This window comes from Callorhinus ursinus, unplaced genomic scaffold (assembly GCF_003265705.2).
Source record: "Callorhinus ursinus isolate GAN/ISIS: 27379988/994484 unplaced genomic scaffold, GSC_fseal_2.0 scaffold62, whole genome shotgun sequence".
Classification (NCBI taxonomy): Eukaryota; Metazoa; Chordata; class Mammalia; order Carnivora; family Otariidae; genus Callorhinus; species Callorhinus ursinus.
The window spans coordinates 7454554-7468402 of record NW_027397124.1 but is presented as its reverse complement, the minus strand read 5'-3'; the positions used below and the strand labels follow the sequence as shown (position 1 = coordinate 7468402).

Below are 13849 nucleotides of genomic sequence, written 5' to 3'. Positions count from 1 at the left end.
ACCATTTTATAGATCTGCCTGATTAAAACCAGCTCTCCCTATAGGTCCCATCACGTATGAGACACACGGTTTTTGTCAAGAGACCAGCTACTAGCAGAAAGAGTTTTGATGCTATTGCTAGTAAGAAATTAGTAACTAGATCCTCAGTCTGTTTTAAGCCAACTTTATAATTATACTGCTTCAGTGGTAAACCAGACCCTTGAGCCAAGCGTAATTTAGAAATTCTAGATCTGTATTCCTTTACCCTGCTGTCCTAAATGTTCATCTTTGCTGCCTTGCCGTCGTCTTCTTTCAAACATATAATTTCCTTCCATTCCTTCCTCACCCCTGGCTCCTTGTTTATGTGACCTCCTGTCACAAATGGACAAAGGCATCTTGGTCCCCCGCGTCCTGGGACAGCATGGGCAACAAGCAAGGCTGTGTAAGCACAAATCCAGTTCTGGAACGTGTCGTCACTGTGTGAGGGCTCACTGGTTCGCCCCTGGGACTGGAGCCGCAGCCTGTGCTCCAGCTTGCGCATCCGGGACTTAACCTTTTTTTCCCAAGACCAGAACCACCCCGGAGATTACTTTCTCCAACTCTCGAGCTCTTCCTGATTCTGTAAACTTTTTGTCCTCAGAGCTCTTGTGATATGGGAAGATTTATTAAATATTAAAAATGAAAACCAGGGCTTCCTTGGGGGAAAATTTCAGAGTCTCCCTTGCCTTTTTACATTGCGTTCTCTCTCCCAGTTCTCTTCCTTCACCTTCCCCTTATTTTATTTTATTTTATTTTTTCCCGGTACAATTGTTTCTCTGCTCTTTCAAGCTATATTTTGGGATGGTTTAAAAAAAAAAAAATCTCTTAAGTATACCTTGAAAGCCTACATTTTCATTTCAGCTGAAAGTCATCCAAACCATATGCATTTCAGTTGAACATTCCTCCAGCTGGCCTCTCTCGGCCAAAGCCCCTTTTTTATACCTGACCGAATTTCTACAGAATATGGCTGAAATGATACCGACCCAAGATCTCTAAGGGATCCCTGGCACCAGATTCCAGATCCTTCGTTGACACATCGCTCTGGCTGGAGTTGTTCCGCTGTACTGAGCTTGGTAGCGTTTTCCCCTCAGAATTGCTCTTTCTTGGTTTCTTCCTTTTCGTTTCTCTCTCAAGAACACTAATCCTCTGCGGGCAAATCAGGCTGCAGGGGTAGCTGCAGCAAGGCCGCCCATGGTCCAGAGGGGCAGCCAAGGTCTCCTTTAAAGACAGCTGCTTTCTATTTCAGGAGTCTCAACATTGTGGCTGTGTGCGTAGTCTTTTCACCTCCTGGTCTGGTCTTAGCCCGAGCTAAAACAGAACTACCCATTTTTACCAAGCCCTTGAGGGCCACAACTTGGGTCTCGTCAGCGGCAAGCCCTCCCTGCAAGTGTCCCCCCACGCAGATGGCATGGGGTGTGGGTGGGGTCCCTGGAGGCCACACCCCTGCCCCCACCCAGGGGAGAAATGAAGGCAATTCCACAAAGGCCCACTGGTGAGGAAAATTGGCTGATTGAGTTATGACTAAATGGCTTTTCAAATCTTCTCATTATCCGGGGAGAAGGGGGCAAGTTCTGTAGACTGTCAGAGCCTGGTCCCTTGCCCACAGATAAAGCCAAATCCGCAGGAATCCCATGAATGGGAAGCCTTGGAGGCCATACCTTGGAAACAAACCACAGGGCCTCACTCAGCAGGGCTGCCCCTTGGTGCCGAATGCAACCCATTCTTGCCTGTTTTAAGTGAAAACATCCCAGGATGGGAACGAGCATTGGAAGAGTGGAATGCTTTGTAGTTACTTGTACTTGGGGGGAAGCATGGTGCGTTCATAAATGAGAGTGCTACTTAAAAGTCCACCCCTTTCTACTCCCAGACTGCAGCTCCAGAGGGAGCCCAGTGATAAAGATCGCTAATATTTTCCCTCTAAGTAAGGGAATCAAAGGGAAGCTTTGCTATCTGCCTTGTCTGGATGCCAAATTAGATTGTGAATTTATTAACTCTTTGATGGCCTCACTTACCATGGAGACTTTTGCATATATACATATGTATTTATATACAGACTCACATATACTTATAATGGAAATATATGGGGAGGTTATAAATACATAATTTCCCTGTGTTATGGATATAAAAATGAACTCTCTTTGCCTATTTCCATCTGCCAGCATATTTCACCTGGCTCTGATACCCTCGTGATCGTGGACACATCATGTAACGTCCCGCCTCTCAGTTCAGTCCTCTGGAAGATAAAGGAGTTGAAGGAGCCGGTGTGCTTGGGGGGTCGGGGGGGGGTGTTTCTCTTCCATACCATTCCCCCCCCTCTGCGGTGCTGGGCCTGTGGTCGGCTCTCTGTGCAAAAAGATGTGCTAATGCCTTAGCAGTCACCCAGTTCCTGAGGTTATGTCGAATCCCAACATTCTATGATTCTAATATTTTTAAACAATTCCGTCCTGAAATTACTGGCAGTGTGCGGGGGCAAACAGCCACCAGATCAGCCAGCATGCATTTCTGAGAGACTCCTGTCCCGTGAATAACAACTCACCTGGCTTCATGAGCAAGACCTGGTCGGATGAGCTTTATCTCTTCGTTGGCGATCTTGGTGGGCCTGCTAGGTTAAAGGCCAGGGATAACCCTAATCTAGCTTGACTGTAGTGAGACTTCTGACTCAGTCTTGGGCAACGCACTTATCAATAAACCTTGGTAGAGGTCCTTTCGCCTAGACCCAGACTGCAAATTTACCCATGTTCCGATACATCGTGTGCTTGGCTGCCAGTGTGAGCCTCTTACATGTCATTCTCTTCTTTAAAAACCTGGAGTGGCTTCTCAGTTGCCTTTTTGATGATCCCTGAGGCCCTCAGCTTGGCATTCAGGCTTCGCTGAGTTTTTGGCCTTTTCCCTCCATCTTTATTTCTAGGAGTCTCCTGGAGACCATCCATCTCTTGCACAAGAAGAGTCTTCCAATTGCTTTATTCCTCCCTGGAGCACCCACACCCCACCCCACATTTGCTCTTGTCCCAGGGCTGCTGTGGGGCAAGCCTGGAACGCATCCTGATACAAAGCCAAGGTCACCCCCACCCCCGCCCCCCACAGCCTAATCCTTCCTGTCAAGCCCACATCTGGATCTGCCTCCTCCGTTGACGTCTCCCCAGTGGATCCATGGTGGAGGGAACCCACCTTCCTCTGACTTTCCAAGTCACCCATAGTCTGCGTGACATTGTCTCGTGCTTGTCCTCACTAGGCCAGTCACCTGGCAGAGACGCCGGGAGGAGTCTCATAGAATTTAAGGGTGTCTGAGGAGCCCAAGAGGGTGGTGAAAGGCTGGAAGCCAAGACGGTTGGGAGTTTGGGAGAAGAAGAGGTACCTCATCGGGAGGAGACAGAGTAGAAGGTAGTTTCATGAATCTAAGCATATCGTTAAGTATCAAGTCCGCTAACAGAGAGCGACGCATGATGGGGCAGGGGCTGAAATTTCCTTGACTCTGTGTCTTTAAGTTTCATGGAAGCTCTGACTGAAGATAGAAATTTGAAAACATGACACCCCCCTCCTCCCCCCACCCCCCGCATTCTGCCCGCCATGATCCGCTGTAACCCAAACGCTTTGGCTTTTAAGATAGGTCAGGCAGATATTTGACTTGATAAAGTGAGAATTAAAAAAAGTAAATTATAAACACTGGTATTTAGAAACCAATTTCATAATCCCCATGAAAATTTTCCTGTGTTTCTTTTGATCAGGCTAGGAAATGACAGCAATATTACATTTGCTTGGTTCGTAGATCTCCTATGAACATACGGGTATTTATGGAATTCGTTATAAAACCAGATAATAGATGTGGCAGGACTTTGACAAAATTAAGAAGTCTCAAAAGGAGAGAGATTTTTATTGCTAGGAATCACTTTTCTGACCCAGGTTTTCTCTCACTTAACCATCAGGTATATGGCAGGCTTCCCTAGAGCAGGGTAGGTAGGGCGCCCCAAGTGATTCACTGTGGCCCTCACTCTATTGTCTCCAGACAAGACTCAGCCAACTCAGTCTTCCTTCTCTGGCAGGGGGCCTCCTGACTCATCTTCCACTGGAGTCTTGGGTAAGGTTTTTCTCCATCTCCATCACTTGGCCTCCTTTTCTTAGGGAGTTCCGTTCTGGGACAAAGAAAATCAACAGCAATTTAGGAGGAACAAAGGAAGTGGGAGAGGGAGGCTAAGCTATTTTGGGGGGAGGGTGATTCTAAAAATCACGAAACTTAGGGTACCTCAGTAGCATAGTCGGTTAAGCGTCCAACTCTTGGTTTTGGCTCAGGTTGTGATCTCAGGGTCATGAGATAGAGCCCCAAGTCGGGCTCCGCACTGAGCGCAGAGCCTGCTTGGGACTTTCTTTCCCTCTCCCTCGCCTCCAGCCCAATAAATAAAATAAATCTTTAAAAAAATAAAATCAAATCATGGATCTCTCAGAATAGCTGGCTTCTGCTGTATCTGTGAGAACTGGGACAAGACACAGCCCCTGGGTGTGGGGATGGGGACATAGGAGCCTGCTCTCTAGAATCGAGAGTCTGTTCAGCAGTTCTCAATGCTGACTGTCACAGGGCTGCCTGGGTTCCTTTTGAACAAGGCAGATGCTTGGGCCTTATTTGATGATTTAACAGGTCCCCTGAGGGTCCTGTGCCTCCCTATTTGAAAAGCCTGACATGTGTCCTAAGGCTCAAACAGCATCAAGAACCATTGATTTAGCCTCCTGATATTTAGCAGTCTCCTTAATTTTTTCCCTCTGCCCCACAGATAACAGTTTTTCAAAGGGCTCCACATTAAGAATTTGGTAAATCCCAAAGCCAGTGCCTTGACTGGTGCAAAACAAAGGGAAAATCTACAAAGATGAGATGGCTTCAGAAAATAAGGCTCCATAAATTAAATTATTTTGGAAATGATTTTTCCTTCTTGTACAATTTTCAGGGGATTTTGACACACACACACACACACACACACACACAGTCAGGGAGATGAATAAACAGGAAGGAAAAGATTGACTTTTATTGCTCTCTGGTTTAAAGTTAAAAACATATTTATTCTTTATATTTCGAATTCTTCCTTTTTTCCCTTAGAACTGCATCAAGCTATTTTTAGGAGGGATAGGTGGTTGGTTTTTGGGGGGGGGGGAATGATGAAAAGCGTGACATCACCGTGCTATTCTGGTGGAGTCAGAGCAATCTGCCAGGTTAGGTCGGCTTAGGTTTGGTTCTCTGGATTTAGGAGCTGAATTGCGTCTTTTTCTAATTTGGCTTCAGCTCTTCACTGGAGACGGGAAGGATAATATTTATTCAAAGCTAATTGGTAAACTTCATTTTCTGTTTTAGGTCGGTAATCTAACCTGCCATTCTGTTCTTACAGATGGCAACCCCGAGGCCGGTGGGCTTCTTCCAGGGGCTCGGGTCTCCCCCCACCGCCGAGGACCTACCTGCTCTATTTTAGGTCAACTGTGGGCTATCAGTTTAGAAAGCAAATCCTTCACCTGAACTTTCTGTTGCTGATAAGGGGTCTGCAGATAGCAAGAGGGTAACTTACTCATGTATTTAGAATTCGGCGTGGAAACTTCTCCTTCTCCTCCATGTGTGTGTTACTGTCAGCAGCTCCTATCCGGCCCCCCCCCCCCCCCCCCCGCAGAGGTTTTGAAATGTTCCCTCTGAATGTTAGTATGTTTATTACATTTCTCAAATGGAACTCCTCACTCCTAATAAACAGTCTGTGTTTTGAAAGGACTCACCCCCCACCTTTCATCCCTGGAGACAAACAGGCACCTTTGTGTGGATGGTGTCAACGGTGGCCCCGTATGTCCATTATGTTGTTTTCTAAATGAACAGGGATATAGTTGTATTGTTCAAGGAGGCATTTTACTCTGATGTTTCTAACCTATTTATGGGTCCCTGATAGATGGTTATTTTTTGGCAGGCTTGAGATAAGCCTGGGTCAAGGAAACAGCTTGTACTCGTCTTTTCAAGTCGAGCTCGTCTTTGCCATATCATTTCATTATTTCCTTTCCTGTTATCTTCAAACATTCCCCTCAGAGCAGAGCTTGACAAGAACAGGAAGGTTGGCAAAGGTCTGGCAAGGAGGTTGTTTTTCTTCGTGTTCTAAGATGGACGCTCCCCTCCCCCCATCCTTTCTTCTTTATGACCCACTCCCGGGGGCCCTCTCCAAAGCCCATGGAAAAAAAGTTAAGAACGCCTTCCCCTCTTTAAAGAAGGGTCTCTAAGAGGTTTCTAATCAGCTCACTGTCAGCCTGTTTCCTCTGATCAGCTTAAATAGGTCCACTTGAAGCTCACAACTGCCAAAACCAGTGCTCAGACTGAAAGCATGGGAGCATTTGAGAAGCATTTATGAACTTCCACCCAAGATTATCCAGGAGGCTGAAAGCCGAGGGAGAGCGCCTGGCCCACAAACCCTTTCTTCTTGATTAAATTAGCGTTTCCCACTAACAGGAGGAGGAATTCCCATTTCACAGGCTGATTTCTCTTCTCCTTCTAACCCCCCCCCATTAACATGTAAACTTCATTCCTGAGCCTGGCTTTTGAGACCGACGCTCCCTGTAAGCCCATCATACACTTCTTGGCACAAATGAACCTTTTAACCTCCCATGGATGGTTTTCTGTCTAACTTTACACATGAACAACCAAAAAAGTAAGACCTGTTATCTCTGGCTGGTGCAGACATGTGGGAGCGGGAAGCTGGTTTTGCACTGGGTCCACTCAGGTCCTTTACTGGGATTTTTTCCTGCTCTGTCTTCAGAAAAGAATGGCTTTGTTAACCATTAGCCACTGACAAGAGTGTGTCCATTTCAGCAAAATTAATAAGAGATAGCATTTTTCTTCCTTCTAAACGGCCCATGTCGGTAATTAACATCGCCTTTCATTACTCAACTTGAAAGCAGCCTTCTTGGGCTCCCCTTGACCTTGCCCTGGCTTTGTCAAACTGTGGCCTCCAGCCTGTGAGGGACCGAAATGCAGAAAAAGCACCCGGAGACACTTGCCAAGGTGCCTTGAAAGAATCGTTCAACAAATATTTATGTGCCTAGGGTGTTGGGCTACCAAGTTGAATGGGATGTAGACTCTTGTGGAAAGGAAGCTGGGAGAAAAGATAAAACAGGTTTATTTAAAGCAGCCTCCAAATAGCAGAGACCAGTGATCACCAGACAGGACGGGAGCAGAGCCAGTGTGTGTTGCGGGGGGTGAGGGTGAGGGAGAAGAGGTGGGGGAAGCAGGGGCTACGAAGGGACCCAGGTGGACATTTTACAGAGGAAGTGACATAAAAATGTTGGGAGTTCATTGCCAAAAAGGGATGTAAAGTTTCAAATGATTTCCTTGCTCTTTTTTTTTTTTTTTTCAAATAAAGGGGAAAGAGAACTTTCATAGAGAAAGAGAGAATTTTTTTCATTTTGGTGGCTTGTTTCCATGTATATTTAGCCAATGAGGTGCTGGCTGTTGACATTTCACTAATGGCACTAGATTCTAGTTTAGCCAACTTCCCTAAAGGTGTGTAAAGTGTTTTCCTGTCATTCCCTCTCCCCCATCAGGCCTGTGCCCCAGGAGGATTCTTGGTCACAGAGGTGGCAATGTCACTTTGGGGTGAGTTAAGTTAGACTTCACATCGTCACAACTTTAGCCATGACCTCCATGTTAACAAGAGCCACCAAGAAAAACCCAAAAGCCCTGTAAGAGGAAATGCATTGAAAACATTCTGATGTGGCTTATGGTGGCAGCTAACAGCAACCATGATGGTGAGGATTTTTAACCATTTACAAAAAAAACAAAAATGGCATGTTCTCATCTTTGGGGAAGAATCTGAGCATATACACTGAAAAGTACAGGCCAGAAGACTCAACATTAAAATGTAAATAGTCAATTAAGAACATTAATGGATGAGTGCTGGAAAAGCAAGTGATTTGAATTTTTTCTTCCCTGTGATTTTCAGCATTTTGCAAAATGTCTAAGGGTACACGCATTGCTTCTCTAGTCAGGTCAAATGTTATTAAAGAATAAAGATGCTGAGGGGGAGAGAAAAAAAGACTTCTTTATCAAGGTCAGAGTTTAAACAGAGCTGATTATGAAAATGCTGGGACATTCTCCCCTTCGAAGCCACTTTGGGCGTCCTCAGATTTAAAAAAAGAAAAAACATCCTACCCTGCAATCAGCAGTCTCCAAACACAGGAGTCTGTTTTAAGAACAATGACTGTCATTCAGTAAACTCCACGGGAGAGCTCTCTTGGAGCTACTTGGGTTGAAAATTTGTTAGTTGATTCTTTTAGAAATTTTTGTAGTGGAAGAATCATCTCTCTCTCTCTGTCTGTGATGAAATTTAGCTCTGCTAGTTTCCGGGTTCGGCATTATTCAAGGGTCAGAGATCTGTTGCAAAGGTTGTGTTGATCACTTTTTTTGGGGGGGTGGGGTGGGGATAGTAAATCCTTTGTTATTGTCCCCTTGCTCAAGCCCAATGACATGAAAACCTAAAGGCCAGTTATTCATCCAGTGACAGCCTTCGTGCATGCACAACAAACCTTTATTTTTACCTATTACTTTGTAATTTCTTTTACTCAAATGACATACATCAGATAAGCTCATTTATTTCACAATTGGTGGTAAGTGTGCAAAATATCTCAAATTGTGATGCAGTTGTCTGCAGGCCGGGAGCAGAGGAAATAGCTTCGGCTTTTATTCAAATCCCGTCCTCGATCATTTGCAATAGAAAAGCTAAGTTGGGGGGTGTGGGTGGCGGGGTGGAGACGCGGAAGGGAATGCAGAGAAATGGAAAAATGCAAACCTGTAGCTTAGGTTGAAATTGGTCCCTAGCTTCTTTCAGCATTTTCTTTCTCTCGTATGCTTCACAATATGAAAATCCGCTAAATTAGAGCAACAATCCCTGCGGGTGCCCTTCCCCCAGATCGGAATGGTTTTTTGACGTCTGAGTCACTCAAAATTGTGCGGCCCAAACACATAAACAGAATGAGAAAAGCTGTTTGCTGTGAGCACGCAGCTTTGAAAACTGTTTTGGGCCTTGAGAGAAGGGTTCCTCCCATTTTTCTCCTTACAAACACTCAGAAAAATTAAAAAGAACAACAAAAAACAACTCAAGAAAATGCTGTCTTCATGATGAAAGGATTCAAGGCTGTCTGTCCTTTGTGGTTGCTGACAGAGAAGCCGGAGGTAATTTGGGGCAAGAGGAACAGCCCCAGACAGAAGGCCCTGTAGTCAGTACAGAGCAGCCGGGTCTCCCCCAATCTGGGCTGGGCAAAGGTGGGGGGCGCCTGAGACAGGGGCAGAGCTGACTGACCTTGTCCTTGGGAGTCTCAGGAGCTTGAAGGAAAGATCCCCCGCAAATCTGTTTATACCGACTAGTGTCCTAGATGCCGAGAAGTATTTTCTCTTCTTTCCTTGCCTTGCTTCCCAGATCAAGCCATTTCATAGGAAATACACATTAAAAACATGAACAAAAGCAAACACTGGGTCGGGTAGGTGGGGAGAGAGGACTAGGGCTAATGCACACTTGCTGTGGTTGACCAAGCAAGTTAACTCTGAACTTCCTGGCATCAGATGCAGAAAAAAAGGCTGGTTGGGGAAGAATATATGCCCTTGCATATTTTTGGTTCTTTGTGAGGAAAAAGCACATGACCACAGGGAAAGCAATGCCTTTTTCTACCACTCAGTAGTGAAGAAATTTCTACTGTCTGACTTTATAGAGAAGACAATAGAAATGTGCTTGAAAATGTGCTCAAGAAGTTTTTCCGAGTCCTTTGCTTTTCCTTTCAGTTTCCTGGCCCATGTACCCATCCAACCTTGGTTATTAAAATTTATTCACTGATAGTTCATCCTGTAGCTTCTCTTATAGGGATTAACAATACTGTTAAATTCATTAAACAGGGAAGCCATTAGGCAGAGGAGGTTCTGATGCTTTAGTAGCCTATGGAAGCAAAACCCAAACCTAAGCTTGTAAACGCTTCACGGTTGAGAGGTGGAAGCCAAAGGACAACCAGTCACAAATAACCAACTATGGCTTTTCCAAATAAGGAAAACACTTAAACTATAGCCAATCGAATTGTTTTTTTTTTTTGCTCTGCTTCCCATAACGTCTGTGTAAGTCTCTCCCGATCCTGTCAGTGGATCACTCCTGACCACTTCTGGTTTGGCTCAGCCTGATTAGAGTTGATCTCTGCAAAAAGAAGCTCTTAAAATTTTTAATATGCCTCGGTTGATCTTTTAGCAACACAAAAATCAATGATTTGTCTGTATGCCTCCAGTAGGCAATTAGGATTGCAGTGTCCCAGAGTGACCATTTAACAATAGTTGCTGGGTGCATGAAATGGATGAAAAATTAGTAATCTCGCGTGACTCCAATACACAATTAGGAAATGTCACAAAAACATCTTAATGACAGTAGTAAAAGAATCTAGAAGAAAACCTAATATGAAGAACACCATAACATCTTATTGAAGGACAAAAGAAAACTTGAACAAAGAGACACATACCATGTTGGATGGTAGACTCAAAATTGTGAAGGCTGTCAGTTCTTTCCCAAGTAATCTATTCATTCAATGCAATTCTCCGAAAAATCACAAGGGGATATTTCATGAAACTTGACAAGCCAATGTACAAGTTCATGTCAAATAGAAGATGCACAGATGAATCAAAAGATTATTAGAAACAAGCTAACAGTGACAGATTTGTCCTACTTTATATCAAAACATACTTTAAAATGGTGGTGATTAAAGTGGTGTGTTCGTACCTCAAGAATAGAGAAATAGATCAATGGAAGGAGTCTATGCACAGACCCATGTACTATGTTTACATGAGAATTTAGTGTATGACAAAGGTAACACTTCAAAGAAAAGATGACCGATTCAATAAATTGTGTCAGAACAATAAGAAGGAAAGAACATTTTAATCTCCCAATACATATAAAAAAACTTATTTCATATGGATTAAGAGACTAAATCTAGAGGAAAAACTATACAAACATTAGGAAAAACTATACAAACATTAGAAAAAATAGCAAAACCATCTTATAATTTTCAGACCGGTAATGCCTTTTTTTTCCTTAAGATTTTATTTATTTATTTGAGAGAGAGAGAGAGAGAGCACAAGCAAGGGGAGCAGGGGGAGTGGCAGAGGGAGAGGGAGAAGCAGGCTTCCCAACTGAGCAGGGAGCCCGATGTGGGGCTCCATCCCAGGACCCTGGGATCATGACCCGAGCCGAAGGCAGATGCTTAACTGAGTGAGCCACCAAGGAGCCCCCCGGTAATGCCTTTTTAAGCAAGGTATAAAACAGAGAAACCATACAGGAGAAAGCTTTTTAAAGCTACATTAAAAATCTGAAGTTTTAATACAGTGAAATGTTTGAGACATGAACAACAGTCTGAGGTAAAATGTTTGCAAGCTGCACAATTAGATAAATATGATTATCCACAATACATAAAGAGCTCATACAAACAAGTAAGAAAAAGAAAAAAAGTTGAAAGATGGGGAAAATAGAAACAGTGAAGTCACTGACTTAAAAGTTAGCAATTCAAATGTGAAAAGATAATCTAATTAGTAAGTAGTGATCAATAATCAAAGTTTCACCCATTTGGAGATCAAAAAGAAAATAATTCTGTTGCTTTCAACGTTGAGGGAGTATAAAATGGTAGTCTTTTGGAGATCAATTTGGCCGTGTATATCAAAAGTAAAAATGTGTATTTGGCAGGGTATATCAAAAGTAAAAATGATACCATTACTTCCAATTCTATGTTTTTGTCTGGGGAGAGAATTATTTGCACATGTGTACAAAGAAGCATCGATAACCATTTTCAATGCAGCGTTGTTTATAATAGGAAAAAACTAGAAACCATTTAAAGGTGCATCATTAGGGAAGTAAGTTGTGATATAGATAATACTATATAATAATATGCCACAGTAGAAGAGAATAAGGTAGATCTATAGTACTGACACGGAAAGATTTATAAGAAATATTTTTAGGTGAAAAAGTGTACAGAGAACCACACGCACGGTTTAATTCTATTTATATACCTCCTGTATGTGCGCATGGATTCATGCATGTGTGTGTGCACATGTCTGTGTGCATGGAGGCACATGTACAACCAGCGGGAAAAGTGTCTAGAAGTTACACACTGAACTATTACAGTGGTTACCATGGGGAAGGTAAAGATGGCTCTTTTTTGTACTCCATGTAATTCTGTATTCTCTGAACATTTATTTTTATTTTTTTCTTTAAAGATTTTACTTATTTATTTGAGAGAGAGAGGGTGAGAGAGAGAGCATGAGCTGGGGGGGAGGGGCAGAGGGAGAAGCAGACTCCCTGCCGGGCAGGGAGTCCCGCGATGGCCTAATCCCGGGACTCCAGGGATCATGACCTAGCGGAAGGCAGACGCTTAATCAGCTGAGCCACCCAGGCACCCCTATTCTACGAACACTTAAAAGAATATATTCATTCTTAGTTAAGTAAGTAAACATTGTTTTAAGAAGCAACATATAAATAGCTGGTATGTTTTTTATAAAGAAGACATTTTATCCAAACTTAAGTAATGTAAAAGGCCTCAGGAATTCTTAGTCATTAAGACTTTATATCTTGTTTTCTAGAAGAATTTATTTCCCTTGAATATCACGACCTCTGGTATCCCTCCTCCCTCCCCCCTCCCGCCCCACGCCTGGGGCCCTTCTTTTCTCCTAATAAGGCTAGGGAAGGCTCCCAGGATCCCAGGAGATGTATTGACAATCTTGTAAGTTACAGAAGGATCAGGGGATTGAGGATGGTCTTAAATCTTCTGCCCATAACTCTCATTTTAGCTGGTGGATTTCCTTCCTCACTGCCCAAGCTGATGTTTTAAAGCTTTACCTCTTCTTCTCCTGTGCTCTCCTCAGGATTATGTAACTGGGCGAAGTGGTCATCGAGGGAAAGGATTTGGGTAGCTCACACCAGAGCGGTTAGTGCTTTCGTGATTGAAGGCTGGCTAGTTGGATTTCATTCTTCAAAGGTTCAACCACATTTTCCTAAAAAAAAAAAAGAAAGAAAGAAAGAAAAAAGAAGAAAACACCCCAAAACCACAAAAAGTTACATTTGGTGGCCTGGTGCATAAATCAATATCCAACAAACCTCCCCCTCCCCCAAATGTGTAATGCTCACAAAATGAGACACTTTTGTGGGTCTCTTGGGTATCTTTGTTTGAATGACTCTCCTTTTTTCTCATGACCTGGACTCTCCACACTGTATTTCAGACCCAGAGGCTTTTCTTCTCCCCACCACCCCGCCGCATTGGGAAATTCATTTGTGTTTCATTCATTTCGTAAAATCCTTGCTTTTTTGTTCTAAGCAGAAGAGTTTAGTGTCTAAAAAAGTTTCCCTTGAGCAAGACTGCACTGAAACCAATTCCCAGCCTAGCCCCAGGAGTGTTTCCCTCACAGCCTATACACAGTCATTAAAAAAAGAAGAGCTAGCTGATCCTAGTAGTTACTCAAGTCACACTTGATTTACATCCCTGTGAAATTGTTTACCTGTATCCTTTCAAATGAATTTTTAAGTTAATATTTTTGCTGGAGTCTGTGTATTTGTGTGTGTGTGTGTGTGTGTGTGTGTGTGTGTGTGTGTGTGAAGGAAAACTTCCTTTAAACATATTGAAATACCTGCCACTGTTAGTGGTGATGTGTACACAGATACATTGTGATGCCAATTGCATATCACAGAGAAAAACCATTTTCATACCTGAGAATAGGGGCCTATATGCAGCGTGTCTCTTACTCTTTTGTCTGACTCCGATGATACTTCCCTTCTGGAATTTACCACTCTTGCATGCTGTATCGTTCTGGTGGGTC

General features: G+C 43.5%; 1 long non-coding RNA gene across 1 annotated transcript; it reads right to left on the bottom strand.

The window, feature by feature from the left end:
- Nucleotides 1-3887: 3887 nt before the first annotated feature.
- LOC112834413 (uncharacterized) lies at nt 3888-13637 on the bottom strand. Its single transcript, XR_012376049.1, has 3 exons — nt 13532-13637; nt 12876-13030; nt 3888-4148 (listed from the first exon to the last, which is right to left on the bottom strand). It is a non-coding gene; the product is annotated as an uncharacterized lncRNA (long non-coding RNA).
- Nucleotides 13638-13849: the final 212 nt, after the last annotated feature.